The sequence below is a fragment of the Cetorhinus maximus genome, chromosome 17 (genome assembly GCF_964194155.1).
Source record: "Cetorhinus maximus chromosome 17, sCetMax3.hap1.1, whole genome shotgun sequence".
Lineage (NCBI taxonomy): Eukaryota > Metazoa > Chordata > Chondrichthyes > Lamniformes > Cetorhinidae > Cetorhinus > Cetorhinus maximus.
Window position 1 is genome coordinate 56263940 of NC_135895.1, and position 19766 is coordinate 56283705.

General features: G+C 43.1%; 1 protein-coding gene across 2 annotated transcripts in view; it reads left to right on the plus strand.

Annotated features, from left to right (window-relative positions):
* negr1 (neuronal growth regulator 1) overlaps window positions 1–19766 on the plus strand; it is a 685966-nt gene that overhangs the window by 323389 nt on the left and 342811 nt on the right. The gene's annotated exons all lie outside the window — the stretch shown is intronic.

A 19766-nucleotide genomic window follows, 5' to 3' on the forward strand; every position in this document is an offset into this window, starting at 1 on the left:
CTGAAAGGCCTGGATAGAATGGACATGGGGGAAGATGTTTCCATTAGTAGCAGAGACTAGGACCCGAGGGCACAGCCTTAGAGTAAAGGGAAGACCTTTTAGAACAGAGATGAGGAGAAACTTCTTTAGCCAGAGAGTGGTGAATCTATGGAATTCATTGCCACAAAAGGCTGTGGAGGCCGGGTCATTGAGTGTATTTAGGACCGAGATAGATAGGTTCTTGATTGGTAAGGGGATCAAAGGTTACGAGGAGAAGGCGGGAGAATGTGGTTGAGAAACTTATGAGCCATGATTGAATGGTGGAGCAGACTCGATGGGCCGAATGACCTAATTTCTGCTCCTATGTCTTATGGTCTTATGGTATCAAGAAACGGCTGAAGGCACTGGATAGTGCAAAGGCTATGGGCTCTGACAGTGTTCCGGCAATAGTACTGAAGACTTGTGCTCCAGAGCTTGCCGTGCCCCTAGCCAAGCTGTTTCCGTACACTACCACACTGGTACCTACCCAGCTATGTGGAGAATTGCCCAGGTATGTCCTGCATACGAAAAGCAGGACAAATCCAACCCGGCCAACTACCGCCCCATCAGTCTGCTCATCAGTAAAATGATGGAAAGGGCCATCAACAACGCTACAAGTGGCACTTTCTTAGCAATAATCTGCTCACTGCTGCTCAGTTTGGGTTTTACCAGGGTCACTCAGTTTCTGACCTCATTACAGCCTTGGTTCAAACCTGGACAAAAGAGCTGAACTGCAGAGGTGAGGTGAGAGTGACTGCCCTTGACATCAAGACAGCATTTGACCGAGTGTGGCATCAGGGAGCCCTAGCAAAACTCGAGTCAATGGAAATCAGGGGGAAAACTCTCTGCTGGTTGGACTAATACCTAGCACAAAGGAAGATGCTTGTGGTTATTGGAGGTCAATCATCTCAGTTCTAGCATCACAGCAGGAGTTCCTCAGAGTTCTAGGGCCTCAATGACCTTCCTTCCATCATAAGGTCAGAAATGGGGATGTTTGCTGATGGTTGCACAGAACAACATTGTCCCAAAAACGTAATCATGCTGGGTCTTTCCGGCTCTATTGGTGGTGGAACTAATCAAAGCATGCATGGCAGGGCTACCCCATTTTGAATCCATTAACAACTGGCAAAACAAGTTAAAATTGATTCCAATTGTGTTTTCTATCTTAATTTACATGCCATGAGACATATTTCTGCATGTGAGAAGTGCTAGAAAAAGAGTAGATTTTCATGGACTTGTTACACAAATGCCACCTGAAAAGACACGTGACACGTGCAATGCACAGGAAATTTGGTGGTAATGTTTTGCTCCCATTTTATGCCTGAATAATACTGACCCTACATTTCCTGTAAGGCATTTCAGGTAGCTGCACCTGACTTGGGCATGTTAAATAAAAGTCAGATGGCTGTGCACACAGATTTCCTGTAATAGTGCTATATGATGATGAGAGACAGACTAACCCCATAAAACCTAACCTCACTGTTTCAAGAGTTACTGTGTAAGTTCTTTCCTTACTTGGGTACGAGAATGTTACAAAATCACAAATTGTACAAAAACTTCTGAGAAATCATAGTGGTGGGAGCATGACAATATTTTCGTTCACAAGCTATTTTTCCCCATTAACAACAATGACATAGAGAAAACTCTATTCATGACAATCATTTCTTGAACAATTATGGTAATCTAGTAACTCTGAACTGCTTCCGTTGTTATTACCAACATCACCCTCCCAACATGGTGCAGACTATGAGTCTGATGTTATTTTTTCTTCAGTTATTGTACCTAGTCTTTGGAAGATAATCATTACTTTCGGGGCTCCTCCTGCAGCAGGCCCTGGATGATAAACTACCTTTCAGACCCCAGATGCAATCAGTACAGCAACCAATAATGTGCCCACACAAGTGTTTGTGCACCACTAGGTTAGTTAAATGAGTGCAACAGAAATTTAAGGTGGTTGAGCACATTGCTCCGATGGAAAGTACTTCAGATACACTGGCTGGCCTCAGCGCAGGAAATTCCACTCAACAAGTTTTTTATTTCACTGCTTTTAACATAAAGATCTTTCAATAATTTAATCATTTCATAAATATGCTTGTAGACCATTCTTATCTCATTTAACTTGTCACATGCGGATATATGCATGGATTTATGGAAAATGGACACTTTACTGTAAAAATAAAATGGAGAATGGACAATCTGCTTCTAAACAAAATGGAGTTGAAAGGTTGGGTGACTTTTGCTCTATCAATATACATGTAACTATACTAGGCTGGAAGTTAGCCTGTTTGTCTGGACAGGACATTAAAATGCAAACAGTCTTTTTGGAACATTTCATAGAGAAGGTATTAAAGCGCAACAAACCTTTCCTGGGGATTTAATGACTGCCATTGCCCAAGTAACTGCGGAGCTAGTTCACAATATGCTTACAGACTTCTTGGCTACGGAAGCGAATTCCCTGGGAAGAATTTTCCCGTTGGCGAGCAGGGGCGGGGCCTGCTCACCGATACGTAAAATGACGCACGGTGATGTTGGGCATGCTTCCCGACGTCACCGTGCGTCATTTAGGTTTTCAGTTCGTCAGGCGCACAGCCGACTTGGCTACACGCTCGCCGAACTGTCAAAGGCCTATTAGGGCCATTTAAAACCTTATTAATTCAATTCAATGAGCTGCCCATCCAACCTTAAGGTTGGCGGGCAGGCGAAGAGCCCAGGCGGCCTTCATGTTTTTCATGAAACCTCATCCATGGGCGGGATGAGGTTCCATGAAAGATTTTAAAATCTAATAAAAATTAGTCTTTTATTCTTTGCATGTCCCAGCTCATGTGATAGTGTCACATGAGGGGACATGTTTTATAAGTGTTAAAACCTTTATTTAAAACTTTAGCACTGAAACAAATCTCCCTGAGGTACCTCCGTGCCTCGGGGAGATCTCTGTGCTCTTTCGCGCGCATGCAAAAGAGCGCAGGGAACCTCTCAGGGAATCCCCCTCCCAGCCCGCACAGGGAGCACTCAGTGCTTTTGGGCAAGTGTCACGCTGGGCGGGCCTTAATTGGCCCGCCCATATAAAATGGTGGCGCGTCCGCAATCAGCAACAATCGGGTTTGTGCCTGCCCCCAACGCCCCCAACGGGAGGAAAATTCTGGCCCATAGAATGGGCATGAGAAGAACCCATTCAATCGCAAGGAAATGCAAATGGATGAAAGTCAGACACTATTGTGTGCCAGTGCTCTAGTCGTCAGAGACCATTTGTGTGGACAATGGAAAACAGATGCTATGGTCATCTGACAGAAACCAGGTTTTGATAAGTAACATTTATTTTAAAAGCATCCTCAGTCTGAGAGACAAAGAGACTCAGTGGGAATAAATCTAGACCTGCAAAACAAGCACCCTACCTAAAAACAGGCAGAGAATTGAGGTTAGCCTTTACCTACTGATTTGAAGAACCAAACCAGATCTTCGTTACAGGGGCTTGACTATACTTCGACTGGAGTGAAGCCAGAAAGCCACTGCAAATCCATTTTGGGAAGTAATATTTTCGTGTGTGTGTGTGTGTGTGTGTCTCGGGGGTGTGTGAGATAGAGAGAGAGAGACTGGGTGCTGTTGCGAATACATTCGGCTGTTGAGAAATAAACATCCTTTTTTTAAACTTATGAGAAAACCTGTCTTTTGTTTATTCTTGAGAGTCACAACACTCAAGGGATTAAACATTTCTTCTTTAAAACACATCGGTCTCTGGTCAATCGAGAGGTAGTAAAAGGGAGACCCATCCTACCATTTTATCCCTGTCCATAACAGATTGGGGGCTTGAGTCCATGATCTGAAACATTTGATAACGAGTAAATTGAAAGTGGGAGGTGAAATTGATCTCTGGGACTGTTAAAAAAAAAACAATCAGCAGGTTTTCTCATAGTTTCATTGCGTTAGTTATTTAAGATGACTGTATTTGATGCCAAAGCATTTGTAGAACAGGGTGAGGTAACTTGGGGTGCCTTAAATACATTAGCTGCTGAGGAACTAAGACTGTAGTCAAGCAGGTAGGAGTAAATGTAATGCTAAAAGCAAGGAAGCTTGAGATCTTTAGAATTCTAGCTAACCATTTTGATAGTGAATCTGAAACAGAGGGAACAGGCATAGGATCAGAGTCTGACAGCAGCACTAGCTAGAATTCAAATAGATAAGGAAATTGTCATGCAAAAGATGGAATTAGAGTTCAAAAAAGAAGAAAGAGAAATCTAAATGCAAAGGTAAAATGAGCACAGAGAAGAAAGAGAATGAGAAAGGGAAAGATAAATGCAAAAAGAGAGAGAGATCAGGCAATTTGAGCTGGAAAGGAAAAAATTGAAATTGGATAATGCAGGTGATACGAACAATTCAGGTTCTGATTCTGATTTGGAAAAAAGCTTTGATTTTCTGAAACACTTACGACTAGTGCCAAAATTTCAGGAGGAGGTGGTCGAATTCTACTTTATTTCTTTTGAGCAAATTGCTAAGATTAAAATGGTCAAAAAAATCTTGGAGCCATGTTCTGCAAAGCGAGAGAGTCGAAAGAGCTCATGGAGCTTACTGTATATTATGAGAGGAGAGATCTGTAGGTCATGTACAAACTAAAACATCCATTTTAAACACAAATGTATCTGAAGCATAAGATCAGTAATACCCAAAAAAGGCCTGCACAGACCTCCATTGAATTTGAGAGAGAAATCCACATGGCTTTTGACTGCTGGATGAGATCCCTAAAATTAGACACCTCTTATGAAAATTTATGGTGGGTAATTCTAGTAGAGCAATTTAATAACAGTATCCCAACTAACACTGAGGAACAAAGGGTCACACAAGTGAGGGAAGCTGCTATAATGGCAGATGATTACAAACTGTTCCACAAACCCTTTAATCCAGCAAACCCTTTCCCTAATAATCTCCAGGTGCCCAGGAAGGACAGAAATTGGGACAATGCTAGGTAATGGGGTGACAGCGAAAGAGAGAATAAAAATGAGAACACAGGGAGACCTCCTCTGGTCAAGAAGCAAGATGCAGAGAATAGGAATAGTTCCCAAAAACCTGTGTGTTTTCACTGCAATAATGCAGGGCACATCAAAGCCCACTGCTGGGGGCTGAAGGAGAAACCAGTGGGTTTTATTGGGGTTCACAAGGCCAGTCTGGGTAAGGATGTCCTTACAGGTGGCACAGCAGTCAAGTCTGTGGACCTAACAACACCGATTGACCCCTCCAGGAATATCACCATGGGTGTGGTAAAGTCAGACAAAGCCCCTGAGGGTTATCAGTATACTGTGTTTAAAGGAAAGATGTACATTTACCCCTCTAGTAAGGTAAGCAGGAACAGTGTCCTGCATAGGGATACAGGGCCCCCCCCCAATCACTGACACTAGATACAGGCAAGACCATCCCACCGGACAGTGCAGCGAATGCAAAGGTTCTAATAAAGAGAATTGAAGGTCCACCTAGAGTGTGGCCAATTTCTGGACCTGTTACATAAAAATTGAACCTAGTGGATGGAGTAGATTTTCTCCTAGGAAATTATTTGGCTGAGGCTATGTGGTAGTCTCCCCAGTAGTCTTAGATCAGCCAAATGAAGTCAGGGGGTTGTAACAGTTAGAGGAGGAAGTCCCTGGTATCTTTACTGACTGTGGTAACCTGGTCCATGGCTAAGCAAGCTCCACTAGCGGGAGCTGAGCCAGCATTTAGGACAGTTGACCCAGTAGCCTGGGTGTCCAAAACTTTTTTTGGAGATTTAAATAAACAGATCTCCCTTGATTGAGGGCCAACAAGCAGACCTAGATTTAAAAAGAATAGCATAGGCCGGCCGTTCTCAGACAGAAGCAGAAGGGGTCCCTGACTACTATTGCGTAAAAAATGGAATAGTGATGAGGAAGTGGAGACATCTCAATGACCTGGGGAGGAAGAGTGGACAAATAATAGTTCCTCCTGGATAACAAGGGAAATCTTGAGAATTGTCACCAAATTCCCAATAGTTAGGCATTTGAGTTTCTGAAAGACCCAGGCCCAGATAAGCCAGCACTTTTATTGACCTCATTTGTAATCACCTGTTCTTGTGTGTGTGTGTGTGTGTGCTTGTGTCTGTGTGTGTATGCGTGTGTTTATGCCTGTGGGCAGAATTTTTCTCCCATTGGGCGGGCTTGCGCCCAACCCGAACAAGCATAAAATAACGCGCGAGATAAAACGACATTGGGCGAGTGTCCCAACGTCATCGCGCACTCGCACGATATTTCAGTCAGTGGGCGCGCGCAGGAGTTGGCAGCATGCCCGCTGACAATTACGCGGCCTATTTACCTCCCTTAAGCAATTAATTGACTTGAATTTTTTGCTGCCCGTTGATGGGCAGGCAAAAAGGCCAAGTAGCCTTTGCATTTTTGGCAAAACCTCAGCCACGGGTGGGATGAGGTTTCGACCAGTGATTTTTTAAAAATGACAATCTTTTAACACTCACATTTAACATGCCCCTGCTCATGTGACAGAGTCATATGAGGGGACATGTTTTCATTATTTTTAATATCTTTATTTTTATTGTTAAAAATCTTCAGCTGCCTGAGGTAGCTCTGTGCCTCAGGGAACTTTTACTGTGTGCACCCCCGCGCATGCGCACACATCCGTGCTCGCCCTCCCCCCGCCCCCACACAGGCAGCGCTGAGCACTGCAGCATGTGTTTCATGCTGGCTGGCCGGTAATTGGCCAGCCAGCGTGAAATCCATGTCGGGGCCCAATTGTGTGCAGCGGGTGGCTTTGCCCACCGTGCCTGCCGACGAAGGTAAAATTCTGCCCTGTGTATGTCTGTGTTTGTGTCTGTGTGTATGAGTGTTGGTGTCTGTGCATGTGTATATGTCTGTGTGTGTGTGTGTGTGTGCGTTTTTGTCTGTGTGTGTATTCGTGTCTGTGTGTGCTTGTGTCTGTGTGTGTATATGTTTGTGTCTGTGTGTTTGTGTCTGTGTGTTTGTGTCTGTATGTGCCTGTGTCTGTGTGTGTATGAGAGTGGGTACTGTTGCGAATACATTCGGGTGTTGAGAAATGAACATTGATCCTCCGTTTTAAAAACTTATGAGAGAACCTGTCTTTTGTCTGTTCTCAAGAGTCACAGCACTCAAGGGTTAAAACATTTTCTTTAAAACACACCTGTCTGCGGTCAGTCGAGACGTAGAGAAAAGGCAAACCATGTTACCATCTCTTTCCTGTCCATAACAAGCTATGGCACTTGCATGCACGTAGACTTGTGTTATATTTACTGAGCAGCAAAAGTTAAGTGGCTGCAAAATCTACCTCCTTAGCACCCAGTTTTTGGGAGCAATGAGTGCCATTTTGACTCCAAAATGGTGGCTGCAGCACATGCGCATTTCTGATGTGAACCGCGCTGGGTCCTATTTTAGTGAGGGTATTAGTGCAGGCATTGATAGCATCCACCAAAAATATGCAGAATAGGCAGGTTGTAACGTTAATCAGCATGTACCCCTGATTTGACACAAGCACTACCATTTTAGAATTCAATACTCTAGCAATCACTGTCTCTTAAACTTGCAAAACTGAACATGCATCCAGGAGCAGGAAGGACCTTCCCCACCACAAGCACTATTTAAATGGATCACTTTTAACTACCTTCTGATTAGTTGCTGATTGGTAGTTTTTGACTGGCCTTTGCTGTGTTGTAGAAGTGTTCGGTGGTTTCTGGAGTTGTTTAAAGTTGCAAAAGTCCACAGGAAATGGTGTGACTTGTGATGAACGACTTTATCCTGACATCAAGAAATCTCCACAAACCATTTGCTCCCAGACAAGGGTTCAGTAGCATGTATTCCCCTTGGACTGCAGCATGATAAGGAAAGCAAACATGGTGACAGAGCTGGTCAAGTTGCTGGAAGAGGGAGGAGGAGGGGAGAAGGGTTCTCAACAGGAGCTCTGTGTTACTCGGCAGGGCACATGTCAAGGTTTGTGGTGATCTGTTGTATGCTGCACAACCTGGTGTTGGTGAGAGCACAACGCTTGTCACCAGATATCTAGTGAGCAGCTCAAGAAGGAGGAAGGAAAGGAAGGGAGCAGGCAACCAATACATCCCCTTCCAGCCCAGGCAGTATGTAATCTACCCATCTGGCTGTGATACCAGTAAATGCAAACCCAGTTCCCCATTCACCAACAGTCCCAAACTTTACCTTCCCTCTGTTACTGACCATCACAGTGCAAGCTTGGCCACAATGCAAAAATAAAAGCCACCACGAAACAAGTATTCCAAACCAAATTTATAAATCAAACCATTTTGCATACAAATGTCAACTAATCAATCATCTTTGTGCACTCCCTTAGTGCCCGTCTTCCATGTGCCTTTGCCTGTTCCATTGCACCTATTCAGTTCTGCCCAATGGCTATAGTATGGTTGGTAGAAGGTTGCTGACTATCAATGCAGGAGACTGCAGAAGGATTTGCAGGACTCCCTGAGGCAACTCTGGCCCTAGAAGACCCAGCTTTAGACTACACCATCTTGGTATGGACGGCATCAGTCTGGACTGGCTGGCTGACTGGCAGGGGCATTGGTGGAGTGACAGTGATGGGAAAATCAGGAGGACAGCAGATTTGTACCATTGTCACTCCCCTGGTGCAGCACCTCAACAATCCTAGTGCAGGTTGCTGGCCTGCTGTGCAAGTCTGCACGCTTCTTTGAACACTGCTACCTACAGCTACGATGGCAGCAGTCTGAGTTCCGATAGCACACATCTGTCATATAAATTAGCAGGCAACATGAAGTTGGTATACTGCCTGCATCAGCAGGGCAACCAGCATTGGTTAATACGCATTGTGATCCTGGCTCCCCTTTTCAGCGGCTGTCCATTTAGCCCCAGAAGTCTTTTGTGACAACTACTTTTATTTTAATATACACTATAATGGCCTGAAACTTTTGGGCAGCAGCAATAATTATCGGATTGCCCCCATGCTCAAAAATTTCCCCAACTCGACACTGCTGTGCATTTCTATCAGGGTCTTCCGAGCCCAGCCTTCACAGAAATATGCAGCGCAGCATCCATCGGGGAACTCCGTTGGAGCGGAGTAAAGTCAGGGAAAGACAGGACACGCCCCCCCTTTTTACAGCACTAGCTGCTGTATGGTAAATCTATCATGGGGAGAAATGGAACAGAAGAAAAATGACCCCTTCCAACGTTAAAGGACATGGGGCAGAATTTTCGTATCAGCGAGCAGGAGCAGGGCCTACTCGCCAACGCGTAAAATGACACACGGTGATGTCAGGCATGCGTCCCGACATCACCACACATCATTTAGATTGTCAGTTCGGCGGGCATGCAGTCGCGTTGGCAGCGCGCCTGCCAAACTGTCAAAGGCCTATTAAGGCCCTTAACAAAGTAATTAAAGTTGTTAAGAATGCTTAAGAAGTGCCCAGGCGGCTGTCGCATTTTTCATGAAACCTCATCCATGGGCGGGATGAGGTTTCATGAAGGGTTTATTAATTAAATAAAAAATGTTGTAAAAAGTACTGGACATATCCCAGCTCATGTGACAGTTTCACATGAGGGGACATATCCTTAAAAAAAATTTTTCCCATTATTAAATTTTTCAGAACTTAAACTAATCTCCCTGAGGCACCTCTGTGCCTCAGGGAGATTCCTGCACTCTTTCGCGCGCATGTGAAACTCATATGGGACTCAGGGAATCCCTCCCCGCCCGTTCAGCACTTCCGGGTGCATGTCATGCTGGGCGGGCCTTAATTGGCTCCCCCATGTAAAATGGTGGCGCACATCCAATCGGGGGCGCTGATCGGGTTCGCGCTTGCTTCCGCCTGCCCCCGCACAACCCCCCCCCCCAACGGGGGGAAAATTCAGCCCATGGGTTCTCAAGTTAGGGTGATTCCAAAGCAATGTTAAATAGTCAAAAAGAAAGAAATTTAGCAGTTTGTTCCACGACTGTGCAAGTCTAACTTAATAGCAAGAGTCAATTTTAAACTAAAATGCACAATACATTTTCTGCACATTTCAAGGATTTTGCATTACAATGTAAAGCACCACTCCTACCTCTCCCATCTCTAAGCGCTTGCAATTGAAAGCATATTTCAGTTAAAAATTACATTTTATCAGAATAGAGAAAATAATATACAGGAGGTGACAATTCCAATTAAAATACATCACGTGCTTTGTGCACACATTACTATTTAAATGTTGCACTTTACTAATGCTGTGAAAGATGATTGACGCTGCTCCTGACGTACTGGAGCTTGTAATGTGAAATCCCCCCGAATCCTTCCCTCTGTAAGATTCACTATAGCACAGTAATACACACCAATGTATCACGTTCATCTTGGGATTGTGTTTGGTGTCAAAAATATCAGTTTTTTTTAACATTGAAATGTTGTGTGAAAAGCAGCAGTAACCTGTTAAACACAGTCCACATTTAATGTATTAATGTATTCTGAAACTTTAGATGCTGTTCTGATACTGTACTACTACTTTGCTACAGTTTCCATTTCACAGACAATTCATATTTGTTTTGGCTCAAAGTGTACCATTTCTGCATGTTGATTGTTTTGTATTGTTAATGGTCATCCTTTTGTTGTTTTTGTGCTTTTATGGCAATTCACCTTGATCTGGATATCAATTTAATGCAGGGAGGCTATTATAAAGTAGTATTGCTGTATGTTGTTGTGGTTGTCTAAGGAAGAGGTTCAGAGGCATACAATCTGAACAGTAACTATTATTGTAGAACATAAATATGTACAGATATACGAGACTGTAGGTTTCTTCAGTCCAAACCATGAGCTTTCTCCATTCAGACTACCACTAGTCATGTGACTCCCTTTATATCATCATGTGGGCGGTGCTGTTTTCCCAGTTCCAGTTCCATATTAACCTCTCAGTCCTGAACATCCTCACACTACAAGTATCACATTCAACAGAGAATTAAAAAGCTGGGGCCCCCTGCCAAAACTAATCAGATAACTAACATAGGCACAAACTCATTCCTCACTTAAAATAGCCACAGTACAGGCAATTTCACAAAATTATCTCTTTAATGCATGATTGCACAATATTTTTATTAACCACTCAAGAATGCTGCTTGAATGCAGACAGGTCAGGGAGTAGTCAATCTGGTGGAGGCGGAGGTAGGCAGGTGGTCGGGAGGGTAGGCAGGGCATAGTCAGGTCAGGTTGGGGTTAGTCGGTTGACCGGGGGTTAGCCGTTAGGCCAGGGGGGAAGTCGAGTGGTCGGGAGGGTAGTCAGTTGTTTGGAAGGGTAGTCGGTTGGTCAGGGTTACTTGGGTCAGGTTGGGGGCAGTCGGGGGAGGTTGGGTGGTTGGGGTGTAGTTGGGTTTGGTTAGTGGGTAATCAGGGGGTCTGGGGGTAGTTGGGTCGGAGGGGTACTCAGGTCGGGCGATGATCTTGGGTGAGGTCGGGTGGTAAGGGGGGTAGTCGGGTTTGGTTGAGTTTGGTTGGGGGTTTCAGGAGGGGCAGTCAGATTGGGGGGGTAGTCAGGTGGTCGGGGGGCTGATTGGGGGGTTATTTGTATAGTTATCTAGGTGTTAGACTAGGGCCAGAATTTTACCCGAACAGAAGTGGAATGGCTCAAGATGGCGTCGAGCGAGTGTCTCGCCAACATCACGCATTTGTGCGATATTTTGCCCAGCGGGTGCTGCGGCAGTCAGAAGTGCGCCCGCCGACAATTATGTGGACAATTAAGCCCATTAATGAAGCAATTAGCAGCGATTTTACATGGCCTCTCCACATTTGCGGTTGGTGGACGGGCCATCCTCCCAGGCAGCATTCACATTTTTGCTCAAACCTCGATTCAGGACGAGATGAAATCTCCCTGGCGGAATAAAAAGAGATATTTGGCGACTAATTTTTTTATAAAGCATGTTTTCAGGTGCTTGATTGTGCTGCATGGACATATTTTTCAACATTTTTGTTGTTTCCTTTATTCTGTTGAGGTCTGCAGTTCCGTGGGGCAGCTGTCTGCCTTCAGGGAGCTCACAAGAAGTGCTCAACCGCACCCACAGTTAGGTCACCGCACCCACAGTCTGCCCTCTTACTGCCCCCACCCAGGAAGCGCTGAGCATTTCTCAGCGCACATTTCATGCTGGCTGGCCGTTAATTGGCCAGCCAGTGTGAAATCCCGGTCGGGGTCTGACCCCGGCCGGAAGACCATTTCCTGTCTGCTCCCAGGCCCGCCAATTGCGTGCACCTGACGAACAAAAAATTCAGGCCTAAGTTTTATCTCTCTAACATTTCCTGGGTAACTGAAGGTAAACACTCTGGTTCAGAGGCAGAGGGTTAAGACAGTTCCACGGTACTTACCTGGTTCAGAGTCGGAGAATTTCGTGGAGGGTCCTGGGGAGCAGGGGAATTGCCAATCAGAAGTTTAAGCTTCCCAGGCAATTCCCACGTAAGTCAGCTTGTCAGGACTTCCACATGGTCCCACTCAATCCAGAAACCGAAAGATTTGGCCCATTAAAAAATCTTAAGTCTGCATACATGTCCTATTTACGAAACTTGATATCCTGTAGTCATATGTTTGAAAAATTTTGTGTCAACTTTTCCTATTATCAATTCCTATGGTTGTACTCAAGAGTAGAAATTGATATATGTTGTGCCCATATTTTAGGTGTTAAACAGATCCAAAGGTAGGCAAATACTACAGTCAGGTAGCCCATGTCCAATTTATTCAAGCACTAGACTCCTGCTAAACTCTTGGGGCTCATTTGTTGGCCATCCATGCCTTTTGTAAATCCATCAGTGATAAACTTGGGAGTCCTTAGGAGCCAACAAGAAATAAATTAACATTTGAAAAAGAATTCTTCCTTTGGAGCAAGAAGGAGCAAGAGTGTTCTGATGACCACTGCCAGCCCCTGCCTGTCCCACTAATGAGTCCCTGCCCGCCGCCCACTGCTAACTGGTCCATACCATTCACCTACCGACCCCTGGGGCTGCTGCTGGTGTTGCAGCATCAGGATTAATGTCAACTTTGGTTTATAAGCTGCCTCGGAATGAGCAACAGTCATCTACAGCTCACTGGTCTAACTTAAATAAAGCCTGAGGACTTATTTTCATTGAGCTAGCTGGTCTGGGACAGAGATCGATCCCTGTGTCCAGTTCTTGCCAACATACTGGTTTCTACCTCTTAGAACAGATACTGGATTTGAAAATTTCTCACACTGTAACTGTACCATCCTAGCAGTAGTGTTCCTGTTGTTCCATCTTGGAGCTACCCAGCTTGTACTAAGAGAAATGCCTAACCTGCAACAAATCTAGCTCCGCTGCTACTCAAATTGTGATAAGTTCTGATATGGTATTTAATTATAAATTATAAGAATAGCTTTACTTTATTTCTTTATTCTTTCATGGGATGTGGATGTCGCTGCCAAGGCCAGCATTTGTTGGCCATTACTAATTGCCCTTGTTAAGCCATTTTTGTGGGCAACTGAAAGTCAACCACATTGTGTGGGACTGGAGTTACATGTAAGCCAGACCAGATGAGTACAGCAGATTTCCTTCCCTAAAGGACATTAGTGAACCAGATGGGTTTTTACAACAATTGATGTTAGCTGCCATAGTCACCATTACTGAGGCTAGCTTTATATTTCAGATTTATGAATTGAATTCAAATTCTGCCATGGTGGAATTTGAATCCATGTCCCCAGGGCATTAGCCTGGGCCTCTGGATTACTAGTTTAATGACATAACCACTCTGCCATCATCTCTCCAAGCTTAAAGTGGGGACTGAATTATATTTGTTCCTGGTGCAATTTCCCCTACTTTCTACTGCACATGCAGATTACACTAGGAAGAGGCTCACATTTCAACTTTCCCACTGAGCAGAAAAGTAGGTCTTAGGTGCAGAAGGACCACCTCCCCTCCCCCACTGTCTTTCCTCTGCCTTGTCCCCATCCCTCCTTCCCATTTCCCCTCTCTTGCAATGGAGAATTGTATATCCAAATTTGCAGGTGACTGGAAATTAGGAGGCACAGTAAGTTGTGTGGACGAGCAGAAGGTGCAAGGACAAGCTCAGTGAATGGGCAAAACTGTGGCAAATGGAGTTCAATGTGGGGAAGTGTGAGGTCATCCGCATTAGAGCTACGACAAATCAGAATATTTTCTTAATAGGAGAGGATTAGTACCTGAGAAGAGCAAAGCATTTAGGCATTCATGTACACAAATCACTAAAAGCTAGTGCATAGGCACAAAAAATAATCAAAAAGGCTAATTGAATGTCGACTTTTATCTAAAGGGGGTTGGACTTCAAAAGTGAGGAAGTGACCCTTCAGTTACAGCGTCTTAGTCAGACACCATCTTAGTACTGTCTGTGCACCATACCTCGGGAAGGATGTATGGGCCTTGGAGGATGTACCGCACAGATTTACCATAATGATACTAGGGCTTAAAAGGTTAAATTGAGGTTGCATAAATTTGATTTGTTTTAATTTGAGTTGGAGGTGATCTAATCAAAGTGTTTAAAATGATGATGGATAGAAACAGAGAAACTGTTTCCTACAGTGGGAAATCTGGAACAAGAGGGCATAATCTTAAAGACAGAGCTAGGCCATTTACAACAACAATATCTTTCATTTATATAGCACCTTTAACACTGTAAGGTATCCCAAGGTGCTTCACAGGAGTGTAAACAGACAAAATGATTGACATCAAGCCAAAGAAGGAAACATTACAACAGTATCAAAAGTTTGGTCAAAGTTTGATAGGTGTTGTATTATTCCAAAATAATTTAAGAACTATATTGTAATATATAGATATACATATATCTCGAGAGTGCCATATCACTCACTACAGCACTACAGTGTACCAAAGTAATAGTGTTCATTCTGCAGCGCTTTCTGAAATCTGAAAAAATATACTCAATGAAAGCTCCGGTACTTATGTCTAAAAGTGTGATTATTTTGAACTTCTGGGAACCAAAAGGCATAACATGGTGCCAGCAGGTGTTTGTGAGTGAATCCCAATCATTATAAATTAAATCAATGCTGAATTAGATTGAGAAAAATTAGCGGCAGAGAGGGAGAAAAAAATTGAGTGAATTATGCAGAAACAAGATAACTGCCACAACAATGAACACACAGCTCCAACCTAGGATGAATTTGGAGGCTGATGACGTCATAAAGGCATCTGAGAAGTTTAAATTAAAAGTACAGGTTTACATTCGATAGTTTAATAAAAGGCACTAGATAAGATGAAAGGGTCAGCTATATCCTTTTGTGGACAGGAGAAAAAGGTTTTAATCTTCTCAGTAGCTGGGAAATGAGTGAGGACAGCTGGAGAAACCCAGGCAATTTTTTTTGAGAAATTCAGCACACACCTCTAGCCAAAGTAAAACCATTGGATCCACCAATGTGAATTTCAGAGCCTGAGGCAGGAACCAGGTGAGCCTATTGACAATTTCTTAACAAGATTGCTATGGTGCGGCAGATGGTATTTGCCAGGCTGACCAAATCCACAAGGGAAACTTGGCCACGCTATCACAACAGTTTTGCCATTTGTATTTATTATGAGAAGACTTGCGCACTGAATTCAGAAGTAATGAGTCCACTAACACCTTTAGAGATTTTAAAAATTAAATTAAAACGTTTATTAACAAAAGAAAAGAATACAACACACACACACTGTTACTTAATATTATGACAATTCCCAAAATTCCTAGTTAACTAGACTCCCAGCTACACAGCCCCTTTACGGCAACAGCGCAAAATAGATTTTAAATTTATAGTGACAATCCAGCTAGGTTACCATAAACACCCACTCGACAGTGGAATTCCAAAGGCTTTTAACACAAGTTTGGTTACTGGAACAGCAGACTTCTGCAAAGTAGCTAGAGGCTTTTCCCCAAGCCTGTTTCACACAGTGTATCTTTCAGATATTACACACCCACACCTCACACAGCCTTCCACCTTTCTTTAAATATATTTCTTCCTCTTTAATCTATAAATCCCATCGTTCCCACATGTCTTTAGAATTTACTTTTCCCATGGTATAAAAATCTTTTATGTTGTCATTATGGCCAGCACTTTCGGGAAAAATCAATGTAATAACCTGCCTTATTTATCTTATTAGTTGTAAACATCCTACCATGTCGCTTTGAAATCTAAACATCTCTACACTTATCTTAAAATGCAAATGTCATTCATACTCTATCTGCTGAGACTTTACCCTAGCTCACTCGTTAGCATTTCACATGCCCTTTTACACCTAACTCTTTTGATAATTTCAACCTTGCAGTCTATCTGTCTCTAATTTAATTAAATTAGTCACACAGACAGAACCACCCACGCACACAGGCATAAGTCTACTTTACAATGTTCCCCAATAATATTATGAAAAATATGATAGTTACGTGACAAGATTGAGAAATGTAGCCAGCAAGTGTTAATTCAAGGAAACCAATGAAAGGCAGATAGATCAACTTATTTCCAGTGCTGCAGGCCCTGACGTACAAAAAGCTCTAATTGGAAAAGGCAAGTGCACAGTCTTACATGCTGTTGATACTGCCAGAGCACATGAAGTCACGAGCAGACAGATAAAGACACTGACTACCCAAATGACTGGTTTTCAGTTAGAGTCAAGGGAAAGGTAGCAGAAAGATATGCAAGAGCTGTGAAAGACCAGGAGTTCACAGACAGAAAGAAATGCCCTGCATACGGATCAAACTGCAGAACTTGTGGAAAGCCTAATCACTGAGAAAAGAGGCGCAGAACAAAGAAAGATGTTAGAGGAGCTACCAGAGGCAGAGCAACAGAATGAATGAGAAAGAAAAGAATCCAAAACATCCATACCCTGGAAGATGATGATGAGTTTGGGACGTAGGAACCATATAACTGCATGAAATTGCTGGATGTGAAGTTCCCAGAGAGAATGAAATTCATAAAGCCATTCAGATCAGTAAAAAGGTGAGAAATAAACCCACAATCATAAATCTGAAGCTAAAGTTTGATACTGAAACACAGTGTAACATTTTCCTTTGAAACCATATCAGAAGACCTTTCCTGAAAATTTGAAAGAAAATGGTTACCCAAATAAAGATCCTCCAAAACTGAGCAATGTCATGCTGACAGCATATGGTTGACAGCTAGGAACGACCCAAATCAGAAGGACACACAAAGGAAAAGACGTTAACTCCATGTTCTACGTCACTGAAACAGATGGTCCTGCTATCCTGGGGTTGAACAGTTGTGAAGATCTGTAGCTGATCTCAGTAAACCATTAGAGTGTACAGTGTTCCACAGCACATGATGAGTTCTGGAAAAATACACTCGATGGAAGCTCCAGTATTTGTGTCTGAAAGTGTGATTATTTCAAACCTCTGGGAGCCATAAGACATAACAGTAGGGTCAGAATCTTCGGGTCGGCGTGTGGGCACGGGCCCACTCGCTGATGCATAAAATGATGCGTGGTGACGTCAGGTGTGTGTCCTGATGTTGCCGTGCGTCATTCAGATCTTCAGTTCGGTGGGTGCGCACCAGAGTCGGCTGCGCGCCCCCTGAAATGTCAAAGTCCTATTAAGGCCATTTAAATATCAATTTAAATAATTAACATAGCTGCGTGTCCAACCTTAAGGTTAGCGGGAAGGTGAAGAGCTCAGGTGGCCTTCGCATTTATCATGAAACCTCATCCATGGGCGAGATGAAGTTTCATGAAGGTTTTTAAACTTCAATAAAAATTTTAAATAAAATTTATAGACATGTCCCAGGTCATGTGACACTGCCACTTGAGGGGATATATCTTAAAAAATTTTCTCTTTCTTTATTTAAATTTTTAAAAATCAATAACCTTCCTGAGTTAGCTCGGTGCCTCAGGGAGATTTGTGTGCTTTTTCGCGCACATGCACAAAAGAGCACAGGCCCCAACTCAGCCTATTCCACCTGCCCACATAGGGAGCGCTCAGCACTTCCGGGTGCACATCACGCTGGGCGGGCCTTAATGCCCACTCCCGCCTAGCTCCCCCGACGGGGAGAAGATTCTCCCCTAGGTTTCAAGCAGTGCCTTAAAGGAGGAGAAGCTTAGGGAGTTTAGGATCCAGACAGATGAAAGTAATGGTGGGACCAAGGAAGTCAGGTGTGTATGTCAGGGCAGAATTGGAGGAATGCAGAATTCTCAAAGAATTCTACAGCTGGAATGACATTGGGAAGCACATTTTCACACAAAGGGATTGGAAATCTGGAACTCTGGCCATCAAAAGGCTATGGATACTGAATCAATTTAAATGTCCAATATTGATGCCAATAGACTTTTCTTAGATAATGAATGTGGTAAAAACGTGATTAAATAGAGTTCAGGTACAGATCAGCCACACATGCAATGTTCCTTCACATTCTCTTTCTTGCCATGCCTCTGTCCTGCTTGCACCCTCCTTATCCTATCTTCCTCTCCCTACATTGATCATCATTCTCCGTTATTCCTTCCCCTCCCCTCTGCTCACCGCCTTCTCTCCTTATGTTTTAATTTCCTCTACTATTTCAGTAAACGTCCCTTCTTATACTTCTGTTGCTAAATCACAATACACTTAAAATAATAAAGGTGCATCAGAAAGGGATCAAAAAGCAGAATTTCCTGGGGAAAATGATCCCAGGCCCCACAAGGAAATATTGTATCATCATTGTTGATGTCCTGCTTTAAAAATTTGAAATCTATCTCTGCAAAGGATGTGTATTTTAGTTTTCACGCCTATAATGACATATAATCTAAAAGAAGCTTAGATATAACTGAAAATTAAGCCATTATAAGTTCACATTTCATTATAACTATTTCTTTTCATGTATGAGGAATGAGGTCATTGAATTACAATTTTCACAGAAAAATAAACTTGAGTTGCAGTTTATGATCCCAAGACACAAATGAAAGCCCCGAAATCCAATATAACAAAAAGGAATTTATTCAGTCATCTTGAAGCAGTGGGCATTGTCATAGACCTATATTCAGGGCTGCTTTTTTTTTTTGCTTTTCAAGGTTTGGCTTTGTTTAGGCTGTATATCAGTTTTTCTGAGGTTTGTAGATTGACATTTATTGAACTTACTCTAACATCTTGGAAGACGCTTAGTGTTCCAGCAGCAGTATTGAGCAGTAAGAGACAATTGCTGATTTAATTTATTTTCAGTCTTCAGTTTTCCCTCCATCATTGTACCCTTGATATCACAGTGTGATATTAAACTTCATTCTTTTGCGATGCTGTATCTGGTTGCATTTCAAGACCTGGGAAAAGCTTGGGTGTAAGTTCTGCTCAAATCCAAGACTTAAAATCTTTGTTGATCGAAATTGGTAGAAGATTCTATTGATTATGCTGCTAGTATTTAATATGATAGAGAAATGTCTCTGGGACTTACACAAGTCTGGCCAAGATTTATTTTATTGAATGTAAACCTTCATCTCAGCGTTGCTGAGTGGGTAACACTCTCACCTTTGCATCAGAAGGTTATGGGTTATGGATTTGTGTCAGTATCTAAGAAGGTAATCCAGTCTGACTCTGAATTGCAGGACTAAGGGAGTGCTGATTTTTGGATGCACTGGTTCTTCAGATATAATGTTAAATCAAAGTTGTGAGGACTAATTACTTCTCTATTGTCCTGTGATGCCATTCCTTTTTTTGTTGTTTCAGAATTTACCAAAGATATACTGCTGCCACTCGGGTCCATTTTTTGCTCAGCCTTTTCTCTAGGTTTATTCATGCCACTGCCCCTCCATCTGCTGCTGCCTCAGAACCACACCTTCATCACACATTATGCAACCAGAGGGA